General features: G+C 35.9%; 1 pseudogene; it reads left to right on the top strand.

Annotated features, from left to right (window-relative positions):
* Positions 1-19,836: 19,836 nt before the first annotated feature.
* LOC122725936 lies at positions 19,837-20,182 on the top strand (annotated as a pseudogene).
* The last annotated feature ends 561 nt before the right edge of the window (positions 20,183-20,743 follow it).

The following is a 20,743-nucleotide window of genomic DNA, read 5'->3' as shown; positions in this document are numbered from 1 at the left end:
GCTCTTCCAGTAATTCTTTTTTGGGCCAGAGACCAAGTTACATTTTTTGACACTTCACATGTAGTCATTTTGACACTATTGTCCTCTTCTAAATTTATTCTTTTATGCTCCCTTTCACCATAATCAATGCCAATAGTCAAGTTCCTTTTTATATGTTTTTGCTCATTTTTTTTCTGCCTTTTTTGTGACTTGGTGCTTTTATGTGAGAGTAGGACTCTGATCCTGTACTCTGCCAAGCTTTTTGTGCTGGAGTACAGGGCCTGACTTCTGGTTTTTGTTGGGCTTGAGGTTTCAGATGCTTGCTTTCACTGGTGAGTAGGCTACCCTTATGACTTTTATTCTGGTATGGCTCCTCCCTGTTGGGCTCCCCTGGGTGTGGGCTTGGTCTAATATCCTACACTAGGGTTGGGGCCTGCTGCTGGATTGCTATGGAAATATAGTCTCTCTGCTGGCAGGTCCTAGGGGCAGGGTTTCACTGTTGGCCAGCCCCCCATGGATTCAATAGTGGTCAGCAGTGGCTTCAATGCCTTCCTATGTGATTTGTGCTGGGGATGTGATTTTGGGGAAAAGCCTTGCTGCACTACAAAGACAGCTCACTTGCCTAGGGGGCTGCTGGTTTGCAGGAGGGTAGGACCTAGTGGATGGATTGCCATAGACTTAAGCTTTGCTGCAGGCCTCCTGCTGTGAGGTTGGCTGCTGCTCTTGGACCTCTTTTTTTCCACTCCCACCCCAGTGAGACCAACCTTTCCTGACATGCTGATAAGTTGCTTCCCTGATGCTATATCAATTCTGAGATGGTTTTCTAGTTATTTAGAGGGGAATTTGTAAGGGTTTCAGAGGGTTCCTTTTTACTCTGCCATCTTGGCACCAGTAGAACTTTATTACACTTTATATACCAAACACTGTTAGGGCCAAAATAAGTGGTAAATAGTAAATGAAAAAGAAAGAAAGAAAGAAAGATTTTGTCCATTTTTTCCTTTGCAAAGCCTTAAACTTTTTGTCAGTTCCACAGGCCTCACCTCATTCATACTCAAACTAAGAACTCCAATTTTTCTTCTTTGAAGAAATGTTTCTTATGCATTTTTGCATGAGATTATGTTAGCTGCTTTATAAATACTTATGCGATTCCTTGACATTTTTTTTTTCAGTTTGACCTGCATCCATTTATTCTGCTTGATGGATTTCTCTATAAATTTATTTTTACCTGTTTCATAGGCATATTTGTTCTCTCTATTTCCCTTGTAAGCCCCTTGAGGAGAATCTGTTTTCTGTTATTTACCCATTAAACACTATTGAATGGCTAAAATTAATTTTAGAATATAAAAAATGACCCAGTATTGGTACAAAAATGACAAATATCCTTGTATTTTGATCATGTTATGAAAAAAGCCCATTAATTAATCCTGTCATTAAATAATTATTAAATTTCTAAGATCACGTCAGAATGCCAGTGTTTTTATCACACCCACCCCCCACCCCCAATGCTTTAAGGCTCATATCAAACAAAAGTCTAGATAGAAAAATATCTTTTTTTAAGTGAGGCAATTGGAGTTAAGTGACTTGCCCAGGGTCACACAGCTAGTAAGTGTCAAGTGTCTGAGGTCGGATTTGAAGTCAGGTACTCCTGACTCCAGGGCCGGTGCTCTATCCACTGCGCCACCTAGTTGCCCAAGAAATATCATTTTAAGGCAAACACAGCATATATTTAAGAACATATATTTAAATACCATTTTAATCATGTTTATTTTTCTCTAAAAGTGTTCTCATTTGAATCCATATCAATTTATTGGCACTGAAACAGAAATTACTAAATATACACTTAACAAACCATTGTATTTTAGAAAGAAAAGCTCTGAAGTGCTAGAGTAGGATTTCACTGTTGGCAGTGAATACTGATTGGTCTTCCTTTTGTTTGTAGCTTTCCTAGAGTTGATTTTAGAAGCGGTTATAAGATGTTGTTCACAAAGCAATGGCTTAGGGGATTCTCATACCCTGGCAACTGTTATTATATATAATGTATTTAAGCAGCCAAACTATATATATTCACTATGACAAAAATGATAAAGTAGTTATAAGAAGTCATCACATTTATAGCAGGTTAAATTTATAGATTAAAAACTACTATTAAATCAAACATTACTTTGCAAGTACATTGATAGAAACAAGTTTTCCAAAAAGGTCTATAAGTCAAATATGCATGTATGTGTGCATGCATGTATCATTGTGTGCATGTGCATATGCAATTATGTACAATTATATGTGTATGTATGCATATGTGTATATGTATACCTATACTTATGGGTGTGGGTGTATGTGCATGTATATGCATATATATGTCTATGTCTATATGTCCATGTAATTAGTAACACAAATCTCAGGGCATACTTACCCAATTTATACCTACAATGGCATTTTGTATCCCCAAAGAGGCTATCTTCGCGGAGTCTGCTGGAGCCCTCTTGAACAAGCTTGATAGAGATGACTTAAATTTTCTTTTCTTTTTTTTCTTTTTCTTTTTTTTAGTGAGGCTATTGGAGTTAAGTGACTTGCCCAGGGTCACACAGCTAGTAAGTGTTAAGTGTCTCAGGCCAGATTTGAACTCAGGTACTCCTGACTCCAGGGCGGGTGCTTTATCCACTGCACCAACTGTTAAATGTTCAGTGTGAATATTTACACCTCTGCAATCATCATGCTCTACCAATTAGGGCTTGATTTGTTATTTTATTGATGATCAAGAGATAAGGTAGTAAGGAGAAAAGGATAATAATTAATATTAAACATAAAATTAAGTCATATATTGATATGGTATAGAAATAGATAATATAGACATAGAAATAAGTATAGATAAAGATAAAACTATAGATATATTTCAGCTAGATGCTTGCTTAATGGTTATTAACACATCCTTCTTGCTTTGATTCTCAGATTCTGGTCTATTCTTCTGCATACTAACTCACAAGGCCTGACTTGCATGTTTTTTTTTTCCTTAATAATGAGTCAATAGACTTAATTCTATAGCAAAATGATAAAAAAAGAAAAACAATGGGAAAATTAGTGTCTTCTAGACATGAATGACTAAACAGAAATATTTAGTCCCCTGTATTTTTAGTACCAAGTGTAGGTGAAAAAACCCAAGGGAAACATGAAGAAGAAACTTAAAACATTTCTCAGAGAGGTAATCAAGGCAAAGAAAATATTCATAAATGGTTTTCCCAGAAAGGATAGACTAAGTTGGAAGGGAATATGCAGTGTGTATGTATATATCTGGGCATATATGTGTGTGTTATGGGTGGCAATTTCTCAGGTCTACAACATCCAGAATTCTGAGTATTTCACAGAACCCATCACTAATATACTTGACTATATCTTTTGTATGTAGGTGTTTAATTTTCCTTAAAAAAAGGAGAATTACAATAATGGTTTTTATAATGTATTCTCTTCTTCAACAAAAGGGCATACTCTCCTATAAGAACATCCAGGAAAACATACATACACAAACACACAAATGCGTGTGTATGGATATATAACTGTATATATGTATGTGTTTAAACACCAATATGTACACACATATGCATATATACACCTATATTTACATATATACACATATATATGTGTATAAGTAGGAAAACATGTTATTCAATAAGGATACACTGATTATATCTCTACATGGGAAAATTATACTTCTAACTTCTGAAAGCTGCATCTCTATGAGGGAAGATAGGAGTATACATGGACAGAGGGTGTGAGTATGAGTTTGAATTTAACTTGAAAAAAAAAATAAGAGGTTAAAAAGGATTGTATTGGGTCAACTAAATGGTGCAGTGGATAGAGCACTGGCCCTGGAGTCAGGAGTACCTGAGTTCAAATCCGGCCTCAGAAACTTAACACTTATGAGCTGTGTGACCCTGGAAAAGTCACTTAACCCCAATTGCCTCACTAAAAAAAACACAAAAAAACCACAAAAACCAAAAAGGATTGTATTGGGGGGTCGGGGCAAGTCAGCAGGAAGCTATGGGCCACAGCCGAACAACTGAGGCCCCTGGAACCTGGATCAAAAATTTGGTGGCCTAGTAGAAAAGAGGTAAAACCTACCTGCACTAGCCGAGAGCACAAGTTGCCAGCTGAAGGGCTACAAAGAGGACAGGTGTGACTAGGACATCTGATCTAGCATGCTCAGACAGGAAGTGCAGGACAGGGGATCTCCACACACCATAAAGGCCTCAGAGTAAAAAGCTGGTCACACAGCACCTATACCCCTGCACAAGAAGCCCAAAACAGGGACCCTGGTGCCCCCAGAGCAGACCTCAACTTAAAAAATAAATAAATAAGATGCAATAATGAGTAAGAAGCAAAAAAGAGCCTTCTCCATGGAGAGTTTCTGTATCAATAGGAAAGAAGCAAGCACAAACTCAGATGAGGACAATACCCTCAAATTGCCTACATGTGAGGCCTCACGAGGGAAGGTGAATTGGTCTCAAGAACAAAAAGCCATCGTGGAAGAGCTCATAAAGGACTTTAAAAATCAATTGAGATAGGTAGAAGAAAAAATGAGAAGAGAAATGAAAGCAAAACAAGAAAACTATGAAAAAAGAATCAGCAGTTTGGAAAAGGAAGCACAAAGATTGATTGCACAAAACAATTCCTTAAAAAACTGATCTGGCCAAATGGAAAAAAAGGTACATAATCTCATTGAAGAAAACAATGCCTTAAAAATTAAAATTGGACAGTTGGAAGATAAGGAATCCATGAAACACTGGGAATCAGTCAAGCAGAATCAAAAGAATGAAAAAATAAAAGGAAAAATAGAAGGAAATGTGAAATACCTTATTGGAAAGACAACTGATCTAGTAAACAGATCCAGGAGAGATAATGTGAGAATCATTAGACTGCCTGAAATTCATGAACAGAAAATATTCCAGGAAATTATTAAGGAGAACTGCCCTGATATCATAGAATCAGAGGATAAAATCATCATTGAAAGAATCCACCAATCACCTCCTGAAAGAGACCCCAAAAGGAAAACTCCGAGTAATATTGTAGCCAAATTCCAGAATTATCAGATGAAGAAGAAAATACTCCCAGCAGCCAGAAAGAAACAATTTAAATATCATGGAGCCACAGTCAGGATTGCTCATGACCTGGCAGATTGAACATTAAAGGACCACAAGGCTTGGAATATGATATTCTGGAAGGCAAAGGAGCTTGAATTGCAGCCAAGAATCTATTACCTAGAAAAACTGATCATTCTCTTTCAGGGGAAAAGAAGGACATTTAAAGACATTGGGGACTTTCAATCTTTCCTGATGAAAAGATCAGAACTGAATAGAAAAATTCGATCTTAACATACAAGACTCAAGAGAAGTTTAAAAAGGTAAACAGAGGGAAAAAAAAGGTTACTCAATTAGGTTAAACTGTTTATATCCCTACACAGGAAGACAATACTCATAACTCTTAAGAATTGTAAATGTATTTGGTCAGAGAGAAGGCCTTTACACAGAGGGTATAAATATAAATTGTCTTTTTTTTCTTTTTCAACTATTTATTTCTTTTTATTTTTAATCATAAAAGTATTTTATTATTTTCGAGTTACATGTAGAATAACATATACATTCATTGGGATAAAGAAATTTAACTCACTCTCTCCCTCTTTAGGGAAGCAAAAGGGGGAGGGAAAGGGGGAACTGATAGAAGGGAAGACAAAAGCAAGGGAGTAAAGGGTAAAGAAAAGAGAGGGGGGTGATAAAAAGGGAGGGCAGATCGGGGAGGCAGGGTTAAGAAGTAAAATGTCGGTGAGGAGGAATAGCATGAAAGAAGGGGGGAAAGGAACAAAGGGGGTAAATGGAATGGAGAGGAATAGACATTCAGTAATAATAACTGTTAATGTGAATGGGATTAACTCTGTTATAAAATGGAAGCAAATTGCAGAGTGGATTAAAAAGCAGAATTCTACAATATGCTGTTTACAATAAACACATTTGAAGCAGAGAGATACACACAGAGTAAAGGTAAAAGGCTGGAGCAGAATATATTATGCTTCAGCTAAACTAAAAAAAAAGCAAGGGTAGCAATCCTTATCTCAGACAAAGCACAGGCAAAAATATATTTCATTAAAAGACATAAGAAAGGAAACTACATCTTGGTAAAAGGTACTATAGATAATGAAGTAATATCAATATTAAATATGCATGCACCAAGTGGTATAGCATCCAAATTCTTAGAGGAGAAGTTAAATGAGTTACAAGAGGAATTAGACAATAATACTATACTAGTGGGTGATCTGAATCTCCCCCTCTCAGAATTAGATAAATATAGCCAAAAAATAAATAAGAAAGATGCAAAAGAGGTGAATAGATTACTAGAAAAGTTAGACATGATAGATGTCAGGAGAAAATTGAATGGGGATAGAAAGGAATATACATTTTTTCAGCAGTACATGGCACATTTTCAAAAATTGACCATGTATTAGGGCACAAAAACATCATAGTCAAATGTAGAAAGGCAGAAATAGTAAATGCATCCTTCTCAGATCATGATGCAATAAAAATTACATGTAAGAAAGAGCCAGGGAAAGTAGAATGAAAATCAATTGGAAACTCAATAATTTCATTCTAAAGAATGAATGGGTCAAACAACAAATCATAGAAACAATCAATAATTATATCCAAGATAATGACAATAATGAGACAACATACCAAAATCTATGGGATGCAGCCAAAGCAGTGCTTAGGGGAAAATTTATAGCTCTAAATGCTTACATGAATAAAAATGAGAAAGAGGAGATTAATGAATTGGGCATGCAATTTAAAAAGCTAGAAAAAGAAAAAATTAGGAATCCCCAATTAGATACTAAACTAGAGATCCTGAAAATTAAAGGAGTAATTAATAAGATTGAAAGCAAAAAGCTATAGAATTAATGAATAAAACTAAGAGCTGGTTTTATGAAAAAAACAATAAAATAGATAAAATATTGGTTAATTTCATTAAAAAAAGAGAGAAGAAAACCAAATTACCAGTATCAAAAATGAAAAGGATGATGATACCACCAATGAAGTGGAAATTAAATCAATAATTAGGAATTATTTTGCCCAACTGTATGCCAATAAATTTGACAATCTAAATGAAATGGATGAATATTTATAAAAATACAAACTGCCTAGGTTAACTGAAGAGGAAATAAAATCCTTAAATAAGTTCATCTTAGGAAAACTGAATTGAAGAATCCATCAATGAGCTCCCTAAGAAAAAATCAAGAATATCCAGGGAAATCTGTCCCCAGTTGATAAGTGTTCAAAGGGTATGAACAGACAATTTTCAGATGAAGAAATTAAAGCTATTTATTATAGTCATGTGAAAATATGGTCTAAATCACCATTGATTGGAGCACCTATCTGATTGGTTAATATGATCAAAAATAGAAAATTATAAATTTTGGAGATGTGGGAAAATTGAAACACTTTCTATCTTGCATTACTGAGATCACAACCTTCATGTCCAGAGAACCGTAAGATATAGTTTTTAAAGCCTCCTCTAGATGTCAAGATATAACAACTTCCAGAGATAATAGTGAATAATTTAGAAATGTGAAATGGTCTCAGATCTTGGCTGCAAATTTTTGGTCTCAGGATTCAAATGTCTGTGTTGATTGAGTCATCTCTTAGTACTTCCAAATAACATATATTTCTGCATCAATTTTATAGATATATCTCTTCAGAATATATGGCCTATTCAAGATTCCTTTGCATATCCTACATCATCATTGTATTTCAGCTAAATAAATAAATGTCTGTAAAAAAGTGAATATTTTCGTGTGTCCTGAAGCAAATAGATACAGTGGAAGTAAGTCTTCTTTTTCCAAGTATTCTAAAATATGCTGCTACCAAGTTTAAATCTCATCATAATATTCCTGGATGAGATCCACAGAGTTAACACAATCAAATGACTAATATCCCAGGAAAAGTGTGTGTCTGCCTATGAACTGTGCTACAGGCCACAACACCTGCCCTCCCCACCCAAAAAAAAGTAGGGATGGTTGATTCTGTACTATGGCAATAAGCCTGATCTCTTTTAATTTTTGGACAGAGATGGATAATTATTTCCCTTTTGTCACCTGAGGACATAGTGACAGAGTAATGTGTATCAATGGATATGTAATGGAGAAATTAAATGATCAATTTTTGTAGATGATTTGACAGTATACTTAGCTAACTATAGTCAACTAAATATAATATAAACAATTTTAATAGAAAACTTATAGGTTATAAAATAAATCCACACAAATTGTCAGTATTACTATATAATTCAAATATAATTCATTAGATATAACAAGCAAAAGAAAATTTCATCTGAAATAACTACAGAATGTATACAAATATTGGGTTTTTGCTGTTATATATAAAATAAGAATCATATGAGTACAACTACAAAACACTCTTTAAGGGAATTGAGACAGAACAAATTTGAGAAATATTAATAGCTCATAGATAAGTCAAGTCAGTGTAATAAGAATGACAAATCTACCTAAACTAATTTATCTGTTCAATTTCATAATAGTCAATCTAATAAGTTTATTTTGTTTAATTAGAAAAAATAACTATATTACTCTGTAGGAAAAAAAAAGGCCAAGAAACAAAGAGAAATAATAGGGGAAAAGAGGGTAGAAAGGAGATTTGGCTATATCAGATTGAAACTATACTACAAATCAATAATCACCAAAATGACATATTGATTTCCTTTATATTAGAAATGTTTATCAGTGGAAGATATTAGATATACAATATATAGAAAAAATAATTTAGTAGTCTCATTTTTGCAAAATCTAAAGACACTGTTGTAGTAAGGAGTTTTTCTTTGACAAAAAATTCTAGTTAAAATTGAAAGCTGAGCAGCAGGGGCAACTAGGTTACACAGTGGATAAAGCACTGGCCCTGGCTTCAGGAAGATCTGAGTTCAAATCTAGCCTCACACACTTGACACTTACTAGCTGTGTGACCCTACAGGGGGAGAGGACAAAATAGAGCAGCAGAAATTGGGTTTAGGCCAGTACTTTGTAGTACATACCAATATAACCTCCAAATGGATATATGGCATATATAAAAGATCACATCATAAATACATTAGAGTAACTTAGAAGAAATTATCTAAGATGTAAGAATAGGGCAAGAGTTCATGACCAAACAAGGAATAGATATAATCAAAGATAAAATGGAAAATTTTGATTCCATGAAACAAATAAGAAAAAAAAACTGAGAGGAAAAGGAAAGACATCATGTGAGACATGGTTGAGTACTTGAATGATATTTAGGAATGCATCATAAGTGTGCTGGGATGTGCACTGACTCTGGAGTTTAAGACCTGGTTTTGGGTAGGGAAAGGGAAAGGTTATAAATGGTTTCACCTTAGGATGTGGTACTTGAGTTGAGACTTAAGAGATACTAGGGATTCTAATGAATAGAATTGTTCATTGAACTTTCTTCTTCATAATTCCCATATTATTTGTCTTCATTTATTAAGGAAATGAATGAATATTACCATTGGAATAATATCAATTGGGAATATTTTGCCAGATTTTTAAGCAAACTTAGTGGTAGATACCATATCTTGAATTTAAAAAATGATCCAGGAATGTCTATTTTGCTTCCATTCCCTTGACCTAGTTTAATATTCCTTATAGCAAGCCTTGGAATTAGTGATCAAGCTATTAATTGTTCTACTGTTTTTGAAACAGAAAGTCTTTCTGCTTCCTTGAGCTGCTTTTTCATCATCATTGGCAGCTTACTTTGAACTGTGATATTATGCGAGTTATACCTGCCTTGAAAATGCATGCTGAACATCACTTGTATTTAAGGTTTCATCTCTTTTGGTCCTTTGCCCCACTGTTGCTTCCCAGCATTCTGAGATCTCTAAGATTTGGCCTGAATAGTTTCCAAAATTCAAATGTATACATGGCTAAGTTTGATTCTCAGACTGTAAAATTAAAAGTCTCCTTAGCTCTTCCACAAATTATGCAATTTGCATCATAAAAGTGGCATACAAATATCCCTGGCACTTAGTTTTTTTTTTTCTTTTGTCACATATTTTGATTAAATAGCTATAAAGTTATACTATGAAGTAAAGAGGTTTCTCTTTTTATTAAAAAAAAAATCAAATAAATGTACAAGAAAGAATGCCCCCATGAGTATTGTCCTGCAAGAAAGTCTTCTTAAGAAGCTGTACACTTAAAAAAAAAAAGTAGAACAAACTGTACACTTTCCTCCATTATGCCACCTTCCAAAACATTCTTGGACTCCTTTTTGGGGAATTGTATGCAGATCTTTCAGGGTTTTTTTGTCTATTTATTTCCTTGAAATAAAAGAAAATCTAAAGAAGGATCTCAGAAGTGTATATTAATGAAGACTTTTTTAAAAAGCAACATTAGCAGCAGCAGTGTTACGTTTAAGTATTTCCCAGAAGGTTGAGGCATAAACATCTAAGCATTAAAGAAGTTTTTAGCACTGTGTTTTTCATATGCATTGCACTATACAAAATTTTCTTCTAAGTCCTTATCTTCTGGAAAGTCAGGACAAGGGCTGATTTTATCCTCTGAGTAGTGTTCATTCTTCTGTAGCTAATATAGGGAGGGAAGCTCCTGCAACGCCAGGGGAATCAAGAGGTCAGGACTTCTGGAACTCCCCAGAGAGGCTACAAGGCTCCACAATTCCATGTTTGAATCATTGTTCATTCACCAATATTTGGGAAATAAAAATAAAGCAGAAGAAAATCTAGGTCTCTGAAATCCTTTTGTATGCATGTAAATATAATATTGAATTTGCAATATGTTTTATGTCACATATAGATATATTTTCCTTAAAGGGTTTCATATCTATATTCCCTTATTTTTATACTGCTCAGTTGCCGCTCAGTTACTTTAGTTCTAAGTGCAGGATTTCACATTAATGCCTATTAATTTTATTTTATGAGACATGACCCATTGTTATATAATGCTAAAAAATTGGGGGACAATAATACATTATTTCAATTATAATATCAATCCCTTTCAAATTTCTTTTTGTTTGAAAATATGATAAATATGCTATGTCTTTATCCAAGTCATAGATTAAAGTATTAAATGGAACATATTTAGTATTAAGGACCTTCTTCCAGGTTCCTATAATTTCATTAACCAGGACTTTCTGACTTTGGGAATTCAATTTTACATTTGTATGGAATGCATCTAACCATCTAGTCCATATATCTTCAATTTGTCCATAAAAATTGAATATTCAGCCTTGTTGAATAGCTTGATAAAATTCAGGGATTTAATGTATAGTATATTATATTTTCTTAATATATTCATCTACTTTTTTGTGGAAAAGAAAGATAATGACAATTTCTTAAATCATGTTTTAGGGGTCAATACTTCCAGTCTGTGTTCACAAATTTGTCTATCCAGATTTCTCTCCCTTCTATATAAATCTCTTGAAATCATATGTATCAGTTAAATATCACTGCCATTACTCACTCTGTTTTTTGGACATCAGTTTTTATATCTTTCAGAAATACTATCCAAAAATGGGACAAATAAGTTTCCATACTTTATAGCAACAGGTCACTGACTCAGTCTCACACTTCTATGCCTACTTTCCTCCTCCTTCATTTCTCTTTTTTGAACAAATTACCTCTTTCTCTCCTCCTTTCCTATTAATACTGAAAAGAGACCATCAGGATGGACTATGCAGAAGAGGGGATGTAGGGATAGAGAAAAGACTGAGGCTGAGAATTAAAGGAAGTTTATGCCACATCTACCAAATTATCGCTAAATTCATATATCTGTCATGCCTGGTGTAAGCATTGCTTAGAGGATAACATGGGTGTAATTGGCTGAGTACATGCCAATCATTGGAAGTTGACATGCCTCTAGTTGAAGACTGCCTTTTTTGATTTTTAAATTTTCAATCTCCCAGCCCCCCCCCCCAAATACAGCAAGTACATTACTCTTTCCTCAAACCCAAAATGAAATATTTGCATCAAGTTGTTTGCTATGAATTAATGCTAAGCATTCAATCTGAAAAGGAGTGTGACATTCATTTTTAAATTTCATGCTTCATATCACTTCACCTCTCTCCTTGTTAAATTACATTTTGTCACACTTTAACCACATGAGATGATGCCAGTGGTGTTATATCTGGAAGAGGGCAAATAGGTGGAAAAATGCAGGTGCATGGAGTAAAAAAAAATAAATTTTGTTCACAACAATCTAGTATAAATAATTTCTACTTTTAAAAAAGTTAGCATATGAAATGCTGCATATTTTACTCAGTAAGTCAAAATATTATTTATAATGGGTATGTTCCTTTATTCCTGAGAAATATGTGCCAGTGTTTATATTTGTGTTAGTGTTTACATACATGTTTTAGGAGTGTCATGATAATTGCCCTGAAATATTTAAAAGGTTACCAAGTAGGGTAAAATTTTGTTAATTTCCATTTGGTTCCAAAGGTTAGAACCAGGAATGGTGGAAGATGGAATTTTATTTCAAGATATCAATAAGATATTCCTAACAATTGAAAATGTAAAAATGTGGAAAGACATGACTAGAGAAGTTGCATTTCTTATACTTGTAGCTATTCTGGTAAATTCTGGTTGACTACTTGTCAGGTATATTCTAGCTCTGGTTCCTTTCATTTATGAGTTGAAGTAGATGACCACTGAGGCAACTATCTTTCAAATTCTGTGATTGTATCTAGCTCAAAAGGATCCAATAGCAATGAATTAAAATTACCTGAGTGGAAAATAATTATTGGTTGGGCAAGTTCCTATGGGAGAAAGGATGCATTATAAACAGAGGAATAAATAAAATTGATGAAAAAGTAAAGGGGCTAGTCTGAAATATGAGGGATACTTCTTTTTTTGTAGAGTAAAGCAAAGTATAGTTGACAAATTCTGAGATATAAAAAAGGAAATTAGTGGGTTCTTGATTTTCTCGTTAATTAGGAGGCACAATGATCACATCATTGTACAGGTTCCTCTTTCTTAAACTTAGTTAAATAACTAGATGACCTATAAGGTACCTTGCAACTCTATTATTTTATTATATCTTGAGAAATAAAGGAAGAGACAGGAGGAAACAAGGAGACAGGAACTAGCAGTAAGAGGATAACGTTTGGAAGAATCATTGGTAGAACTGGCAAAATACACCCCAAAACTATATGAACACATTACAAAACACTTTTCACACAAATTAGGACAGATCTAAATATTGGAGAAATATTAACTGTGTGTATGCTAAGCCAATTTATTTAAAAATGAAAAGACAATAAATTAATGTACATCCTCATTTCCATACCAATAAAACTAACAAAAATTATTTTATAGAACTAGAAAAAATAACAATCAAAAAGAATATGAAGCAAGAATATAAAAGGAATCAATTAAAATGAAGGGAAAGAAGGGGAGCTCACATTAGCAGATGGTGAACTATATTATAAAGTAGTAATCATCAAAACAATCTGGTAATTAATAAGAAGTGGATTGATTGATTGCTAGAATATATTAGCTAAGATATAGAAGTAAATGATGATAGTAATCTCATGTTTGAGAAACTTAGTATCCACATTTTGGGGTCAAAAACTCAAAAATCAACAAAAATGTCTGTGAAAACTGGAAAGATGTTTGGCAGAAACTGGGTATAGACTATCATCTCATAACATATACTAATATTAGGTCAAAATTTGTAGATGATTTATACATAGTGATTTCATAAGCCAAAAATAGGAGAGAATTTTTTTAAAACCTGCCAGATCTCTGGATAAGGGAAAATTTTATTACCAAACAAGATATAGAGAGGATCATAGGAGATAAATATGGGTAAATGTTATTATGATAAATGAAAAGAAAAGATTTTATACAGACAAAACTAATGAAGGTAAAATCATAATAAAGCAGGAAACTAGAGAATCTTTACAGCATGTTTATCTTATAAAATGCTCATTTCTCAAATATATAGAGAACCAAGCAAAATTCATAAAAATAAAAACCATATCCCTTTTTTAGGTGATGAAAGTTTATTGACAGACAGGTTTCAGAAGAAAAAAACAAAACTCTCATAAGTCATATGAAAAAGGTTCTTAATCATTAGAGAATACAAATTAAAGCAATTCTGAGGTATCACTTTTTACCAACAAGATTAGCTAACATCATAGAAAAGGAAAAGGTCAAATTTGAATGAGAAAGTAAAAAAAATAGTTATAATAATGCAGTCTTTGTGGAGTTCTGAAATGATTCAAACCATGATATAGAACAATTTGGAATTATACCCAAAAAGTTATAAAACTGTACAAACTCTTTGAACACAGTGATATCTCTACTAGGTTTGCATCCCAAAAAGAGCAAATAAAAACAAAACCAACCCATAAGTAATAAATATTTGAGCAATTCTTTTAGTGGAATCAAAGTATTGGGAATTAAAGGCATGTTCCTCAACTGTGAAATAGCTGAAAAGTTGCTGCATACGACTTTGATGGTATACTATTTATTATAAAAATGATGAAGATGGTTTCAGAAAAATCTAGGAAGACTTAGATGAAGTTCTATAAAGTGAAGTGCGACCTTCCAGAAAATATTTTTCTCACTTTCTTAATTATCCAATCTATTTCCATTTAGCCTAAATGATATTTCTCTGGTTGCAGAGGCAGGGCCAAGATGGTGGAGAGAAACCAGGAAGCTGTCTGAGCTCTCCCAAATTTCCCTCAGCAACAACATTAAATTAAGCCTCTCCACAGATTTGGGAATTATGGTGACAGTTTCTTATCCGGGAGGCTGCTGGAACAGGTTCAGGCACTGCTACAGGTAAGATATTAAGGAAAAAAAGACACAGAGATATAGGATGGGATTGGAAGGACCCCATGCACTTAGGTGGAGGCAAAAGGCAAAGTTTATTCAGACAGTATGACATATTTATACTTGAGGTGAGCAAAAGGAATGTCTTTGTGTGAAGTTCGCACCAAAAGAGCAGGATGAGGGGATTGGTTCGTAGACCTTGGGCCATGTAGACCTTATCTATGATAAGGAGCATTTTTCTGTCCTTTGAAGTTTTCTTGGCGCCTATGCCAGTGCATCATCCTTGGTGGCCAGCAAATGCATCCGCATCCAGGAAGGATCATTGTTGTTTACAACCCTCTTATCAAGGGCTAACTAAGAATAAGCACATATTTTCTGGGAGGGAGGTTTCTGTGAGCTTTGCTCAAACAGTAAAAGGGGGACTTGTGTTAGCCCCTAACATTATAAAACCAGGGGGGAAAAGTGTGACAATCTCCTGACGTAAGGTAACCTAGATCTTCAGGAAAGGTCTGTTTCATCTGGGTAAAAGGGGAACACAGCTCAGCACAGAGGGTGTGTGGCCAAGCCAGCAAAAGGTTCTTAGTAAGAGCATAGATCAGCAGCTGAAGACCCTTGGTCCTAGCTCAGTAAGTTAGTGGCATAACAAGTTAGTTGTGAGGCCTCCTGCGCCAAGACTGCTGACTCCTCAGAGCAAAAAGCTGGTGACTCAACCCCCAGACCCCAACAAAAGAAGCTGTGGATGGTGTGTGGCATACCCCAGGAGCAGAAATCCACCTTAAAAGGAACAAAAGTGGCTAAAATAAAAATAAAAATATGAATAAGAAACAAAAAAGAACCCATAGGGGGCAGCTAGGTGGCACAATGGATAGAGCACTGAGCCTAGAGTCAGGAGGACCTGAGTTCAAATCTGGCCTCAGACACTTGACATTTACTAGTTGTGTGACCTTGGGCAAGTCACTTAACCCCCATTGCCCAACCAAAAAACAAAACAAAACAAAGAAAAAAAAAAGAACCCACACCATAGACAGCTACTATGGTGTCAGGGAGGCTCAAAATATAAACTCAATTGAAAATAACAATGATAAAACTCCTACCTGTGAAGCCTTAAAGGGGAAGAAGAATTGGTCTCTTAACAAAAAAGGCCTCCTAGAAGAGCTCAGAAAGGTTTTTTTTAACCAAATAAGAGAGGTAAAAAAATTGGGAAAAGAAATAAGAGTTATAAAAGAGAAAGTCAACAGTTTTGAAAAAAGAAAATAATACCTTAAAAAAAAATTAGTGAATTTGGACCAGACTCCCACATGGGTTTGGTGACAGTCCCACACTATTCTCTTAAATTTTGCAGCAGGATTTGGCCTCCATTAGTTTTAAAAGTTCTGCCTCAGTTTAATATGTAGATGACTTACTCCTGACTGCACCTGATGCTGAGATTTTCCAGGAAGACAGTTGCCATTTTTTGCTAGAGTTGCACCAGGCCACCAGGTCTCTAAGTCAAAGGTACAATGGCTCCTACCTCAGGTAGAATATTTGGTTTTTGTTTTGGCTGCTGGCACATGAACCATCTCTCCTGAGCTTGTCCAAACTATTGAACAGCTTTATGCTCCCTCTACGGAGAAGCAGGTAAGGGCTATTCTGGGAGTAGCTGGGTACCCTCTTTTGGTGAAATTACTAAGACTCTTTTATCTCTAACCAAAAATTCTGTCCCAGAACCTTTAGAGCTGGATTCCCCAGCATCTTTCAGTTATATCAGAATTAAAATGGATTTTGTTATCAGCACCTGCACTAGGATTCCCAGACTACAGTAAGTCTTTTACTCTTTTACTACATGAACAGAAAAGAGTGGCTTCTGCAGTACTGGCTCCAAAATTAGGACCTGCCCACGACCCAATAGCCCATTATTCCACTCAACTGGACTCTGTAGCTGCTGGAGCACCATCCTGCCTGCAAGTGGTGGCTGCCAGTGCTCTCCTGGTATAAAAAAGCCTCTGACATGGTCTTAGGTAACCCTCTAATTGTACAATGCCCTCATGGAGGTGAGGCTCTCTTACTGCATCACAGGATACAGGCTTCTTTAGGTCAACGGCTCACTAGGTATGAAGTAACCCTGGTAGGAAATGAGAGAATCACGTGAAAGCATTGTACAGTCCTTGACCCAGCAACACTGCTCCCTGACTTGCCACTCTCAGGGGAGCCTTTGCATGACTGCACATAGTTGACATAGCTGTTTTTCATTGCCCTATATGGGGAAGAATGACGCTGTCTTCAAAAGGGCTGCTGCTGCTGCTAAGCTTGTTGCTTTGGAAGCTCCTGAACATGTATTTAGCCTTTAATCTTCTGATGATGTTTCCATTTCTATTACTTATGATAAATCTGAAGTAGAGAAGTAGAAAAAGAAATTCAAGGCTAAAGAGGTCAGTGGGGTCTGAATGACTTTAGAGGGAAAGCCGCTTCTCCCCCAGAGTTTCTATCACCAGTTATGCCTATCTATTCACATGAATGGCCCCTTTGGCACCCAAGGAATTCTGGACTCAGTAAAAAAGGATTGGATTGTCCCTGGGGATACTTATGTAGACTCTAGGGTTTTTGCCTCTTACCCCACCTGTCAGACTTATAATCAACATGCCTTCTGGGCTAAAGATTATGGAGAGTGTCCTTTAGCATATATGCCTTTTGAACATCTACCAATTAATTATGTTACAATGCATAAGGCAAGAAATGATAAGTTTTGTCTTGTTATTGATCAACTTGTTGATCAACTTACTCAGTGGGTGGAGGCTTTCCAAAGCCGCAGGACCATTGTTGTATTTGTTGCCAAAATTCTCCTTAAAGAGATTGTCCCTCTCTTTGGTCTGCCGACCCACATTGCTTCTGACCAAGGCACACATTTCACTGATTATGTTCTATCCCAAATCTATACTTTCCTGGGATTAACTCCACAGTTCCATATAACCTACCACCCACAAAGCTCAGGCCAGGAGCAATGTATGAATAAAGAGCTTAAGAGCATGATTGACAAATTGTGCACTGAAACTCATCTGAAGTAGCCTGATGTTCTACCCTTGTTACTGTTCTATCTGAGCAGCAGGCTAAGAGGTGAACTACACATATCGCCTTTTGAGATTCTTTTTAGCCACTCCTCTATCCAAGAAAAAACTTTTTCCCTATTATATACATCATTAATGGCATTGGGGGATACCTCTGTTGCTTCCTATATACAGGAGTTACAAGCCAGGCTATATGAAATCCACAAGGCAGGAATAGCAGTACAGGCTGGCCCCTTGGACTTCTCCTTACATGATTTGAAACCAGAAGACAGTGTATATATCAAAAATGTTCATCTGACTAGTGACACCCAGCCAGCTTGGGAAGGTCCTTTCCAGGTATTGCTGACAACTGCAATTGCCATCAAAAGCAGAGAGAAGGACTCTTGGATCCATTGCTCCCACGTAAAACTAGTACCAACACTTGACACATATTATGACAGACATTATGTAATAATGAATAATGTCAGTCATTTACATTTATCATCTACTATATGTGATAGTGATTATACATTTGTAGTTCTTATTTGGAATTATTGTACATTGTAAATTATATCTGGAGTCATAAAACTAATTCACATTTTTTTTTTGCTGTCATCAGTGTCCTCAGTTGTTAAATCCATATATGTCTTGGATTATAGGAACATAACATTTGAGACATTAATTGACTTCATTTTGAGTGATCAGATCCTGAGCAGCCAAGATGTCAGCCATCCATGAGAGGAAAACATACAAGGGTGGTTACTGAACTGTCACAGGAAGGATGACATACACAAAGTCCAGGTACTACACTGCCTTGGGAAAGGCCAAGAGAACAGACATTGGTAAGAGCTGATATATACTCTTGTTTTAATTTTCCCCCCACATAGCACTGGACAAACAGGCTATGCCATCTTATTCTACACCTGACTTCGAATCCCCCTCCTATATGTCTGATTTTATGGACATCTCACTGCCATGCATCTGATTAAGTATGACTCAGTTTACCCTCAAAATACTTCATTGGCTATCTGCAGAGCCACAAACCTTCAAAACATTCATTTCCTTTGCTTCTCTGTTCTTTTATGGGAACCCCATAATTATATTTGGTGTCATGATAAATACAATGTTGGATTTGTCCTTGACATCTCTTACCAGTTATATTAGATTCTTTAATTTCTCATAATGGCATGAGGATAATTAGGCAGATGATGCAAAAAATGTTGAAACAAAGATAAAATTTTTTTCGTAATTAATATCACAATTTTCTTAGCCCTGTACTAAAGAAAGTTATACCAGCTGTGATAAAATAATGGGATTTGGCACATGCCCATGAGCCTCACTTGAAAATTGATTTGGAATTGATTGAATTGGGTGATAGTAAGAACCTAGTAAAGGTGGATTAAATTGAGACCACACATGGCCAACCCTGAGTAGAGTGTGTTCTCAGAGGCTGTGGACTGCAACATCAAAAGGAGACCCCTCTCAACCAATCAACTTGAAGCAGCATGTAAGGATTGCCTCTAATCCGTACCTATAAAAAGATTCCTCACCCAGTTTGAGGGGAGTTCATGGTTGAAATAGGCTCATGGTGGAGGACTTGAGGAAGAACCGGACAATGCTGGAAATCAAGGCTAGATAGTCCTTTTCTTAATTCCACGTGTTCTCTTCTTTCTTTTTTTTTAAAAGTTACTTAATTAATTTATTTTAGTTTTCAACATTTGTTTAGACAAGATTTCCAATTTCAAACCTCTCTCTCTCCCTCCCCTCCTCCCCCTCCCCCAGACAGCAGGCAATCCGAAATAGGACACACATACACACACACACACACACACATATGTGTATATATATATATATATATATATATAAAACATTAAACATATTTCTGCACTAGCCATGCTATAAGAGAAGAACCAGAGCAAAAAGGAAAAACCTCAAAAAAGAAAAACAACACCACCAAAAACAAAAGAAATAATATGGCCTTCTTCAGCTTCTGACTTACAAGATGACCAAGAAGAGGAGGAACAATGGGCGCACCAAGAAGCACCATGGCCACGTGCAGCCCATCTGCTGCACCAACTGCACCCGCTGCGTGCCCAAGTACAATGCCATCAAGAAGTTCATCATACTCAACATCGTGGAAGCCGGGCGTCAGGGACATCTCCGAGGCCAGTGTTTTTGACTCTTATGTGCTCCCCAAACCATATGTGAAACTGCATTACTGTATGAGCTGCGCAGTCCACAGCAAGGTAGTAAGGAATCAGTCTTGTGAGGCACGAAAGGATTGGACACCCCCACCATGCTTCAGACTTGCTGGTGCTGCCCCCAGACCCCTTCCAAAGCCAATGTAAAGATCTATCTGCCTATCAAAATTCCTGAACTAATCAGAGGAAAATAAAATGGTTGGTTTACCTTAAAAAAAAAAAAAGAAATAATATGGTCCAATCAGCATCCATATTACACAGTTCCTTTTTTTTTTTTCCTGGATATGGAGAGCCTCCTCCACCATGGGTCCCCTGGAACTCTCTTGTACCATTGGATTGGTGAGAAGAATCTAGTCTTTCACTGTAGATCAACACACAATGTTGATGACACTGTGTACAATGTTCTTCTGGTTCTGCTCATCTCACTCATCATCAGTTCTTCCAAGTCCCTCCAGCCTCTCTGAACTCCTCCTGCTCATCATTTCCCACAGCACAACAGAATTCCACCACATTGATACACCATAACCCATTTAGCCATTCCCCAATTGATGGGCATCCTCTCAACATCTAATTCCACACCACCACAAAAAAAGCAGCTGTAAATATTTTTGTACATGTGGGTCCTTTTCTCTTTTTTATGATCTCTTTGAGAAAGACCCCAAAGTGGTAGTTCTGGGTCAAAGGGTGTGCACAGCTTTATAGCCCTAT

The sequence above is a fragment of the Dromiciops gliroides genome, chromosome 4 (assembly GCF_019393635.1).
Source record: "Dromiciops gliroides isolate mDroGli1 chromosome 4, mDroGli1.pri, whole genome shotgun sequence".
NCBI lineage: Eukaryota > Metazoa > Chordata > Mammalia > Microbiotheria > Microbiotheriidae > Dromiciops > Dromiciops gliroides.
This window is presented reverse-complemented; position numbering and strand designations above follow the sequence as displayed.